Source organism: Bactrocera latifrons, unplaced genomic scaffold, assembly GCF_001853355.1.
Source record: "Bactrocera latifrons isolate USDA-ARS-PBARC rearing strain unplaced genomic scaffold, ASM185335v1 scaffold_46, whole genome shotgun sequence".
Taxonomy (NCBI): Eukaryota; Metazoa; Arthropoda; class Insecta; order Diptera; family Tephritidae; genus Bactrocera; species Bactrocera latifrons.
The window spans coordinates 416,343-426,126 of record NW_017537112.1 but is presented as its reverse complement, the minus strand read 5'-3'; the positions used below and the strand labels follow the sequence as shown (position 1 = coordinate 426,126).

The following is a 9,784-nucleotide window of genomic DNA, read 5'->3' as shown; positions in this document are numbered from 1 at the left end:
ACATACGAACGCCAAACCCGTTGAGGGTTTTATTATACTGACCTAGTAGTACCATCACCCTGACTTGGAATTTCTCATCCCCCAGACAATAATCCCAAAAATGTTCCACAGTGTTATCTACACTCATTAACATACAGCCATTTAAAGTCAGAGGCCTGTTTTTGACACTTCTGACCTGCTGCAAAATTATCTGTTCACCCACAGCTTTTTCAAACATTATAAATTAATTCGCTGAGCTCGAACATTGATTAATGTAATCGTGTGACAAAAGAGAAACAAAGGAAAGTACTAAAAAAAAAAAAAAAAAGTTTGAGAAAAAGCCAAACATGGACATAAAATCAACAACAACTAAAACAAATGGCCGACAACAGCAACACTAATGGCACAGCGCAACGGCACACAAACTTAATTATACACAGTTGAAGCAGCAAAGCAGAAATGTGAAAATGAAAAAATAMAAAATAATAATAATGAAAGCAAAGGAAAACGTTAATTTCGGTTGCAWTGAAGTTATAATACCCTTTWCAAATTTCTTTCTTCCAAAATTTCAGATCGGTATATCAGAAACTGCGAGACCAGTTCTCCATTACACAGACAGCTATTACTAGATCGTCTCACTTATATGCAGTATACAAAGCGTAGGGGCTGAACCGTTTCCTTCTAGGAAGAAGAAGAAAACTTAATATACCCTGTTKAGGGTATAAAAAAGAGCATAAAGAGAATACACAGACATCAATTCACACACAAACTCCTGTATACGGACAAGCCAAAGCCAAGTGTCAGTGAGATGGATGAGTGGTAAACAAAGCGTAAGTAACACAAGCTTCAAGCCATWATAACCGTTAGACACAAGACTAACAAGACGGTGGAGGGAGTGTACGAGCGTCGAAAAATTCCATGAAAATCAACTTTTACCCACATAATTTTCTTTGCTCGCTTTTCGAGTTTCTCGGCTGTCGCTTTAGCCGCATRTGCTGTTGTTGCTTGCCGCTTGTAGCTATTGAATTACAAAATTAAATGGCAAAAGAATTCGGTTGCCAAACTCTGAACCACCAGCATGACTTTTACTCCGGTAAAGTGAGGCCAATGTTTTTGTTATTGTTTGTGTTGGCCGAAATGTGAACAGCTGTTGGCGTAATGGCAGAAAGTTTTCACCATTGTTTCTTCAATGTGCAGTATTCAATAATTAAGCGGTTAAATGGTGTTTGTTCTTGTTATTGTTGCTTATTCAAAGGTTTTTAAGTTAATTGGAAATGATTTTTGTTTTTGTAAATAATTAGAAGAAATGTCATTAGCTGGAATATTAAGTTATTTTTAAGATATTCATGATTTTATGTCATCATTTTGATAACGGGAAATCAGGAAAATCAGAGAAAAGTGGAAAAATGGAAAAATGGCTTTTAAGTATTTATGGCCATTTCTCTCTTAATTGTTTTGATTTTATTTTTGTTTTTTATATTTGTGAATCATAGTCGCTTAGAATTAAAGTGACAAAGTTAGAAAGTTTTTCACGAAGAAAAGCTCAATAAAGTGTGCTAAAGCTCCGCAAGAATCAGAACAAAAACGTGAAAATGACAAAATGACAAAATGAAACTAAACTTGGTCTTTCATTATCTGTTTCCAAAATCCGAAATGCAAACTCTTGAATATTAATATTCGTCCCATAATCAAAAAGTGCATCGAACCAGTTTATCAATACTTCCTCGTYAAGGTTGAGCATTAGAAAGTATCAGAAGAAGCATCGAGATTTTCTAACCATTGACCAATATAGCTTTTATCACAACCATCCTTCAGCTGTGTTCTCTATGTCTACTTCCTTCGTCTAAAACAATTTKCAGCTGGTTAAACGCCGTCCTTCAATTGAAAGCTCAGTTAAAATCTTAAACAATTAATGAAACGAATTGTCTCAAATGCTTGAAGCCCTTGGCCACATATCTACTAGTATAGTTATTATAGTTTACTGTAAAAGCTTCCAACAAGCTTTCTTGAYATGTTCTTCCGAAAAGCTTTTTTGGCACTTCAGAAAGCGATTTCAAAACTGGTTCCATGTAATGTATTTATAAATGTAAAAGCTTCCGAAAAGCTTTTCTGATATATTAGTAAGGGATATTAAAGCTACTTTTATAACATCCCTAGTTAAATTTTTATCTATATAGATATAATATTTCGTTCTTGGTAAAAGCTCTGGAAAAGCTCTTATGATATTTTAGTAATCGACAAAAAAGCTGAATTTACATGAACATCGTGAGCTAAAGTTATACGTATAAGTATTAGATATCGAGTAGAGTATCGGGTGCACAGCCAAAACCTTCCAAAAAGCTTTTCTAATATTTTAGTAAGAGGCATTAAAGTTAGTTTCATACCATTCTGAGCGAAAATTATGCTTATATATAAGTGTTAACTCAGATACAGGTGAAATATTTGRTTAATTGGCAAAAGCTTCCGAACAGCTTTTCTGATATTTCAGTAGGCGCCATAAAAGCTGGTTTTATAACATACTGAGCCGCAGATGTATTCAGTCTAAGTCTTAGTTTAAGTATTAGTTTATTGTAAAAGTTTTCTAAACTTATTTCTGGTTATATRAAATTTGGAGTCAAAGTTATATTAATAATTATAGAATAATTAATTCACTGGTAAAAGTTTTCGAAAAACGTTTCTCATATTTCAGAAATCGATTCAAAATCGATTATGCTTTTATGAAGCTTAGCCAAAATCCTTTGGAAAGCTCCCTGGTATTTCGATAACGGACAGAAAAGCAAAATTTATAACATCCCGAGCCAGAGTTTTATCTCTAAATATAACCTAAAAGCTTTTCTAGTATTTCAGTAAGTGACATGTAACATGACTTTATATCATTCTGGGCCAATGTAAGACTTATAAGTCTAAACTAAACTTYCAAGTAAGCCTAAGCTAAAATAACCATTCCCACAATATCACTGCATTATATCTAAAACCCACTCAATTTGGCGTGTTTGATAAATTGAATTGCACTCGGCGGATAAAAAAGGCTATTAAATGCTCGCCTAAAGTACGTGTGGTGAATTRCGAGAGAACTTCAGTTCCACAAGCACATGCCAAAACAGATACTTAAACTTATTAGCGTCGAAACGCCTCTGAACAATTGATTTCGTAATTTTTCGCCAAATTCAAAATGGAGCAGACGAAAGACGAAACGACCGCGYGCTTCCTTCCTGCCGCAATAAAATTCAATAAAACTTCAGTTGGAAACACTAATAAAAGCGAAGACAGACGGGCACCAACACAAACACAAGCACATCAGCATATCGTCTATATGTATGCATATGTATRTATGTRTCTGTTTGGTAATAAAAGTGAAGCAGCAGCAACAACAAAGCCGTTATAATGGCCAAATAGGCGGAATACTCGTGCGAGTACAAACAGAAATCGTTGAAAGTAATCACATTGCAAGCGCGACAGCACGCGACATGCAAAATCGATGAAGCCGCACGGAGTGGGTAAGAAATCGCTTAGTATGCAGACTCATATACATAGACATAAACATGTGTATGTGTGTGTAAACTATTTTATGTGATGAAGTTGTGCGCTTGTGGGAAAAGTGAAAGGCCAACCGAGTGAAATGTGAGTCGCAGTGAATTGTGCCGTTATTCCACTGTGCACACATGTAACGCTATACTTATATATAGTATGTGGTATATAGAATACTTTCGCTTTTCAATATACACGGCGGCTTCCAAAACCACAATGTTTGCTCGAAGCATTTTATTCTCACTGCAATATTTTCGTTGAGTCAGTGTACTGTTGTGGTGAATGAAACTCCTTCCGTCCGTGCATTCGCCATTGTGGCAATTAGTCAGTAAGCAATAGAGCAGATTACATAGAGTTCGCTGCACAAAAATCAATAAACGGAAGTTGCCTTTGTTTGAAGTCAACTTTGGTTTGGCAGTAAGTAAGTCATTTGTACAATTGAGTTTGCTGCACATAAATATGTATACCGCGTGCTACATTTGGTACATATAATGCGATATTTCAAGATAAGGGAGTTCAAGGTCTTCCAAAAGAAATTGATAAACTAGAACAAGAAATAAAATAAACAAGAATGTATTCAAGAAAAAATGTTAACTTCGGCTGGGGGATCGCTTATATACAGATAGACGGACRTGTCTATATCGACTCGGCTCTTCACCTTAAGCAACTATATATCCATGCACTTTATTGGGTCTCCGAGAATGTCTTCTGGGTATAATAAATTTCGTGCCAACGTTGCGAATCGAACAACCCATATCAGCTGTTCAAACACTTGACAGTGCTAGTTATGCAATCTTGCATCGCCTTTGCGTTGTGCGCCTTCATGGAAACCTCTATTCAGTTTCGTAAGAAATTCGGCCTTACTTAAAGTTCCTAGCAGTTTAGCGMGTCTCTGTAAAAACATTTATTTTTATATATTTTGTAAAAACCTGGAAGCTGTTGTAGAGAAAGTAGTTGAAACWAATGCTGATAATATTTATGGAGGATGGAGCCATTTGTAGAAATTCACGCAAGTGAGGATAGTTCTCTGAGTGGTATTCACTTGAGAGTGGCCAGAAACGACTCTTTTACATATGGCTCAATCAGCTCACAGCTTCCGGTCTAAAAYCAAGTATTTCAGCTAAAGTGAGAASKCGAAACATCGCWCCMCAGGRTTATGCGCTGTGTTTSATACCCGCCACGTAAAAAACACCCCCAATGAAAAGAAGAAAACAGCCTTGKATAAGTCTTATACGAGGCTGTTGTGTCATTTATGTCGGCTATGACCGCGTAAGCGGTTTCTATGCCAATAAAGGAGAAGAATATAATATTTGCATATCTTTCAAGTAGATGATGTAATATTTCAACTCTATTTTGATGACGATAGACTCAGAATTAATAGGTTTCCGGGAACAGTTTGTTTGCCGATTTTAATTTCCAAGGGAATCGCAGAAGTTCTTTGGAAGTCTATGGCACAAGGCATTCAGTGAAGGTAAAAGTCATCGAGAACTTGAATCATGCAAGTCGTTCATGCTATTAAAGCCGACGACAGCGAAAAAGTTACATAAACAAGAAACAAACGGAGAGAATCAACCCATTTTATGGATCGTGTAAACGCATTTTGGTTTAAGTTTTGGGTATGAAGCGTGTCAATGAATCAGAGGTTTACCAACTACGCGAACTAGTTCCTGAATTTTTATCATTTTCTTCCCAAGAAGCYACTCATTTGCCGATGTCCACTATATCATACGTTATAGATGTCTTGCAAACCAAGGTGCATATCCCTTGTTTAGTTTTTACTTGATAAGAAAACGTSAGGAMATTTGGCATGCATTATTGTATAATATGTATGTTACAATCTGATTTGGGTTATATGGGTATTTTCAAGCTGGGTTATAAAAAAAAAATCAAGTATTTTGGTACATAAAAGCCAAAATACTTTATAATTCATTATAACAGTGAAAAAACAAAAACAAGTCACAGAGGTTATCGAGAGTAATAATAAGGCAATGAGTACTTTTTTCTTAGGTTGCGAGCAAGCAGAAGTATATAGCTGGTATTTGGAGCGATAAAATCATATAAAAAAATCGTCTATGCACTTCGGACAGGAGTTCCATAGACCCAAAACGGGTAGCGACAAATAAAAACAGCAACAATTTTCAAAGTCATGCGACTCGAWTGCCGGCAAACTGCACTAACACGCAATGAAACTACCAGCAATAACAGCTACGAACCAACAACCACAAGCAACTAAAACTACACACAACCAGAACTGTAAAGCCAAGACTGCTATCACATGACAACAACAACAAGAACATCAAAAACAAAGCGATTCAGCGAAATAACGCGTCAGCGAGTTTTTTTGGCGTTTTATTGATTTACCGTCTGCGAAACAGTTATTCCATTTTGTGCCCACAATTTCATTTCATTTCCGCTGGGTTTCACTCCGCTTCAAACTTGTGTGTATTTTTGTGGATATTGTATGATTTCTGATGCATATCGCGCCAGCACAGACACACACACAGCCAAACACAAACTTGCCAGTGAGGCAAGAAATTTGCAAATAGCACAATAAATCTTGCTTAGACACCGCAAAGTGAATTAGAAATTTCAATTGAATTTCAACAAARATCTGCACAAAGTGCTTTCGAGATCTCTGCGGTAGGTGCTTGTTGTTGTTTGCTTTTGTATGCACACATTTTTGCAGCAAATTTTATGTTTTTTGCTGTTGTTGCTGTTTACTCAAGGCGCAGACAAATGTTGTTTGTTCATGAAATAATTTTGATTTGCAGAATTGTCAGCAATTTGTTGCTTGTCGGATTTAATTCAGTTGGACATTTCACTTTGTTTTCCCCAACAAATTAGAACAAATATGCGTAGATGTTTATGTGTGTGTGCATACATACATATAGATATTTCGAAAATATTTCACTGCTGTCTCAATTAGAAAGCAATTGTTTTTGTTGTTTCAAAGCAACTTATGTTTAACTCAAAGCGTAGCAACAAAAACAAAAAACCACAACAAAAGTAAAAATATTTTCCATTTGTACTTTATGAAATGCAACTTTGCACAGTTAGAATTCAGYTTATGAACAACTTAAATAAACTCCATTAAATACAAATTACTTTGAGAGCAAATTTAGYAGAGTTGAGAGCTTTCAATGTTCAAACAAATTCTCAGAAATATTTTAAAACCAACAAAAACTGAAACGGCATATCTATAGTATGGAAGTAAKGTGTAGTATACATTGAATAGAATTCAATATTTCACGAGTTGGACTTTCACTTAAACAGCTTGTGCAAGAACTGAAACTGCTCGACCTTCCCAAACGACTACTTTTAATTTATAGGCTCTTGAAAAGTTCCAAGAAGATCCGACGTTTTCAAGTCACATTTTGTTCAGTTCGTTATACCGCCAGTATAACCGACTAATAGCGATAAGATCGATATATTGTTTCAACAAGACACTTCCCATACCTCGCATCAATCAATGWATTTACAYATCGGTATGTAGATAATTCGATGTTGATGAGACAAAAGCCTGATTCAGCAAAATTGTATCGCTCGACCTTCATAGTACCTTAAAGATACTAGTATCTTTTCTCATGGGAATAGTGTAAGTACGAAACATCCGTTCTATCTCACATGGTGATTCAAAAAATAATATTTTTGCAAATAATGGCTAGAGCTATGTGTAGAAGGTCACRAAAGTGAGGAAAGTTCTCTGTGCGGCATTTACTTGGCAGTGCGCTTAATGTGACGAATATCATATCTACATATAGTCAAATATGAAGCCGGTAGCATTATWGTTTTGGGTGCCATGACTTCATCTGGAGTTGATCGCGTGGGTTTTACAATGGGTACTATTGAGCGCTGTGTTTATAAAAACATATTGAAACACAAGTAAAGACATACTAGAAATCAGACCGTGCATATTCTTCGATACTGGCTTCTATATAATGTCTACAGATAACTAAATGTACCACCGCGATCACCAGCTACAAATTCGATTTAACACATTTGAAATATTTTCGAAAAGAAAATGAACGCCAAAACCTGTATTTACTCAAGTTTGGCACAAAATTGCTGGCGATGTAACTAAAAGTTTAGAAACTGCATCGACGTTTATAAATAGTGACCGAAAGCCAAGGTGGACCAACCGAAAAAAAAAAAAAAACAAAGTATGTTCGCCAAGAAAATTTCCATATTGGGTTATTTCTTATGCTTTGGTTATTCTTGTTTTTGTTAATGCAATGAATTACATTTCTGTTTCGCAAATAAACTTCTTCAYAAATATCTCAAAAGAAACTTTCTCTCGACTTTCGGAACAGAATAGCAAAATCGAAGGGAGTATGTTGAGTATGTTGAGAACTTTCTGGACTGTATTTAAATTGTTATAAAAAAGTAATTGAGAATAATTGTGAAACGATTTTGGGCAAAAGAAAGATATTTTTTTTTTTTAATGTAGCTTCTATGGAGAAAAAATACACGTTTTAGTTAAAAACTAAACTGAGAACATGGACGAAGGAAAAAAAGTGAAAATTRGATTTTAGTCAGACATTTTTACAAACAAWMTGAAAATTYCTCAAYAWTTYTTTTTTTYMAAWWRSYKKWAWYSRAAAAAAAWMYYTCKCSTMYWWYKYKWWRARWMKCRYMTYAAAGACCTRTGTAAAATTTGRAGAAAATCGRTTAAGTATTTCTCGAGAAATSWTGTSAGCAGACTTCAAAAACTCAGTTTCTAGAAAAACGCGCACTTAGCTTAGCTAGCYTCGAGCGCACAAGTTCTCAASGCTGTATCTCCGAAACTATWMATCGGATCAACTTGAAAATTAAGGGCAATATTCTATAGGTGTTGTAGAATTTTTAGTAAATTCAATGAATATAAATYCGATTTTTTGAAACCCGYAAACCCATGTAACACCTYAAAGAAAAAATTTTGACATTAAGTTTTAATTAATTTTTAAAGTAAATTCTAATATTACATAAATATATTTTCGAAATTATAATAGATGGCAAAAGTTAAATTTTCTTATCACAATTGCCAACAAATGTTATTGCTTTGCTTCGAAGTGAAAATTTAAAGCAAAAAAAATTTAGTTGTTTTAGAATTAGTTAGAAACTCTATCTGAAGCAACTACTGACTATATTTAGAGTAGTAAAAACATAATAATATAGCAATGTAATTGTAGACAACMAATATTTGAAGTAAAAAAGTCGTTTCAAAATAAATTACAATCAATAAAATTAGTAGTTGAATCACACAAAAAATTTTTACATTGCGCTGCAAATGAAAGGAATTTACTCAAAAATCCAAAACCCTTCAAATGTTTACACCAAATTAACGACAAAAACTTTGCAAAAAGTTAGAAAAAAAAAAATTGAAAATAGATTGAGAAAATTATTTTACTTTCCGCCATAAAAGCACACCACTGCAATAGCTCGAATTTCAGCCGAAAATTAAGAATTTATACGCTGAATTTATTTATAGGAAACGCAAATCGAGCSAAGCTGCAGTGTAACAACACACACACGTAAACATATTGTGCAGAATATGAACCTGCCAGGCTTCACTTTGCACGAAAAAGCTTTATTAATACGTTAGTTTATAGCACGCTGTACACACATGCGCGCGGTTAAGCCATTGTGGCTCCATCACGAATATGGACCTTTAACGGCGCATGCAGAGTGGGTATAAATCACAAAAAATCTGCGGTTTTATGAGGCCATTGTAGTTGGTGCGCGTGAGATGCTTTAAAATTGTTATTGTTTCTTTTCACTTTGCCTTTATTATTTATACATAAAGTTACAAGCAAAATTGTTGTTACAAGCCGAGCACACATACACGTACACAATACACCGAACACAAATAGGAAAGCAGGGGCAGCTTGTATGCGTGACATTCAATCTCGTGTTCGTGTTCTCGTTATCGCCCAGTGCCTACGTACAAATAAACATGCATATAAACATGTATATAAATGAACCTATAGATATATACGCATTTATTCGAAGGTATGTTTGTATGGGTCGCACGCCTGCTGTTGGCGGCTTACTTAAATGTTTAAAAATGTTGCGCATACGTCACGTCGCACCAGCGAGTGAAGCAAAGGCAAGCGGCTCAAAGGGATTCATGCAGTAATTTTTGCAATTTTTTGTTGTTTTTATTATGCTTTGTATAGAATTTCTGTTTTGGTGGACTCACCTTTTGCGTGCGCCAATCTWATTCTCGTGCCACAGCAAATGCTTTTAACGTAGTTATTTCGCCTGCTTAATAACAAAATTATTATTATTATATTTTGTT

General features: G+C 35.0%; 1 long non-coding RNA gene across 1 annotated transcript in view; it reads right to left on the bottom strand.

The window, feature by feature from the left end:
- LOC108973126 overlaps positions 1 to 9,762 on the bottom strand; it is a 42,661-nt gene extending 32,899 nt beyond the window's left edge. The window contains exon 1 of the long non-coding RNA XR_001993709.1: positions 9,686 to 9,762. This is a non-coding gene — a long non-coding RNA (uncharacterized LOC108973126). The remainder of the gene's footprint in view (positions 1 to 9,685) is intronic.
- Between the last annotated feature and the right edge of the window lie 22 nt (positions 9,763 to 9,784).